The following is a 3,080-nucleotide window of genomic DNA, read 5'->3' on the forward strand; positions in this document are numbered from 1 at the left end:
TCTCTCCGTCTATAGACAATTTAGGATTGCCAGGCATGGGAAGAAAACCAGCAATAAGAAAGCAAGATCAAGATAAGTAATTGGAAAACAAATAATTCAGGAAACAAAGCAATTATAGTTAAAATCTTCAGAGAGGTTATCTATCTGTAAACCAAGGTGAAGGTACTATCAATAAGGAGCAATCAAAAAAACAGAATTAACCATTAGAAATTATTAGTTACTAATATTTTTTAAAACACAATAAAAGAATGGAAAAGTCAAGGTGTTACTCAGATCTTAGAATAGAGATTTTAAAGTAGATAAAATCTGAGACAAGTTTATGTTTTTGTGTATTTTACCACAATAAAAAATTTTTTTTAAGTTGAGAAAGGACTAACTCAGCAAGTCTTGCATTCAACAAATCAACTTTCAAGACAGCACAGGGACCATGATAAAGAGGAAATTAGCAAAGAAATAATGAAAATCTTTTAAAGCCAAGTGGTCACAAACCTTCCAGTTGAGAGGATCTCAGTTCAGTTCAGTTCACTCGCTCAGTCGTGTCTGACTCTTTGCGACCCCATGAATCACAGCACGCCAGGCCTCCCTGTGCATCACCAACTCCCAGAGTTCACTCAGATTCACGTCCATCGAGTCAGTGATGCCATCCAGCCATCTCGTCCTCTGTCGTCCCCTTCTCCTCCTGCCCCCAATCCCTCCCAGCATCAGAGTCTTTTCCAATGAGTCAACTCTTCACATGAGGTGGCCAAAGTACTGGAGTTTCAGCTTCAGCATCATTCCTTCCAAAGAAATCCCAGGGCTGATCTCCTTCAGAATGGACTGGTTGGATCTCCTTGCAGTCCAAAGGACTCTCAAGAGTCTTCTCCAACACCACAGTTCAAAAGCATAAATTCTTCGGCGCTCAGCTTTCTTCACAGTCCAACTCTCACATCCATGCATGACCACAGGAAAAACCATAGCCTTGACTAGACGGACCTTTGTTGGCAAAGTAATGTCTCTGCTTTTGAATATGCTATCTAGGTTGGTCATAACTTTCCTCCAAAGGAGTAAGCGTCTTTTAATTTCATGGCTGCAGTCACAATCTGCAGTGATTTTGGAGCCCAGAAAAATAAAGTCTGACACCATTTCCACTGTTTCCCCATCTATTTCCCATGAAGTGATGGGGCCAGATGCCATGATCTTCGTTTTCTGAATGTTGAGCTTTAAGCCAACTGTTTCACTCTCCTCTTTCACTTTCATCAAGAAGCTTTTTAGTTCCTCTTCACTTTCTGCCATAAGGGTGGTGTCATATGCATATTGGAAGTTATTGATATTTCTCCCGGCAGTCTTGATTCCAGCTTGTGCTTCTTCCAGCCCAGCATTTCTCATGATGTACTCTGCATAGAAGTTAAATAAGCAGGGTGGCAATATACAGCTTTGATGTAGTCCTTTTCCTATTTGGAACCAGTCTGTTGTTCCATGTCCCGTTCTAACTGTTGCTTCCTGACCTGCATACAGATTTCTTAAGAGGGAGGTCAGGTGGTCTGGTATTCCCATCTCTCTCAAAATTTTCCACAGTTTATTGTGATCCACACAGTGAGAGGATCTATTAAATACCTAATTCAAGAATTTAAAAATACTTATTCCTAAACATGTTACTCTGAAATTTAACATCAAGCATAAAAAGAACATCTTCAAATCTTCCAAAACAAGTCAGCCAAAAAAGAACACGCCAAACTGGCATCTAATTTCTCATTAGTACAGTGGCTGCTGAAAAGCAATAGAGTTATGCTTTCAAAAGTTTAAGGGCGATTAATTTCCAGTCTGTTGTGGTAAGATTATATCTTGAAGTATTAATCTGGATATTTCCTATGCATTTTTTTAACCTCTTTACTTAATGTGAACCCCAAGGGTCTATATTTTTCCACATATTTCTATTCAGGTAAGCATGAGTCACCCACTTTGGAAGCAGCAACAAAGACTATAAACTTAAAAATAAAAAGCCTTTAGACAAAGAATCAGATGGAAAGATATACCTTCATGTTTGCAGAGCTAGTTTTTCCACTCAAAAGCCTAGATAAAAGATGGATCCAGGAAAGGGGGAAAAAGAGGCAAAGGGACCACTTCAGAAAGGAATGACAAAGACTCAGAGGAATTGGGTTGGAGTAAGTTTGGTTGCCTGGAAACTGATTTGTTGCTGAGTTGTGCACACTGGTTGCAGTCTCCAGTGAGAAACTCTACCCTTGTTGTATGATGGCTGGTCATCATCTACTGAGTGTCTAATGTGATGGGATACTCATTAGTATGAATGGCTCATCCACACTCTGACTGTATACACTTAAGACATTTTGTGGGATGCTGGTAACATGAATATATAAAAACAGGGCTGGACAAAACCAACTGATAATTTCAGTGTTTTGGTTATGCTTGAATACTATACCCAATCAAACTATCAAATGCATTAATGAAACATAATTTGAGACACTTATATCTTAGTTTTATGCCATTCTTAAGATGTTTCTTGATCTATTTTACCAAAATGAGGAATAGAATCAAGAAAGAAAATATGGAATTTAGGAAACAGTAAATGTACCACAAAGGAGCAGTAAAGGAAAGAAGTTCAAGTATTCCCAGAATGATAGCTGTACTGCAGGTCTAGAAAATAAGCAGTTCCTGTAGAAGCAGAAGGATGGAGTTCTCTGGAAGAAAGAAAGGTCTTTAGGAGGGTGATCCTGATGGAAAAGATGGTGTATGGACAGAATATTTGTGCCTCCAAAATTCACATGTTGAAATCCCATCCCTTAATATGATGGTATTCAGAGTTGGAATCTTTGGGAAGTAATTAGGATTAGATGAGATCATGCAGGTAGAGCCTTTGTAAATGGGATCAGTGTTCTTATAAGAGTCATGACACCTTGCTTCCTCTCTCTGCTCTCTACCATGTAAGGACACAACAAGAAGTTGTTCTCTGCAACCCAGAAGAGGGCCCTCATCAGAACTCAGTGGTACTGGCACTCTGATTTTGGACTTCTAACCTCCAGCACTGTGAGAAATAAGTTTTTGTTGTTTAAGCCACCCGGTCTATGATATGCTGATATAACAGC

The sequence above is a fragment of the Oryx dammah genome, unplaced genomic scaffold, assembly GCF_014754425.2.
Source record: "Oryx dammah isolate SB20612 unplaced genomic scaffold, SCBI_Odam_1.1 HiC_scaffold_18, whole genome shotgun sequence".
Classification (NCBI taxonomy): domain Eukaryota; kingdom Metazoa; phylum Chordata; class Mammalia; order Artiodactyla; family Bovidae; genus Oryx; species Oryx dammah.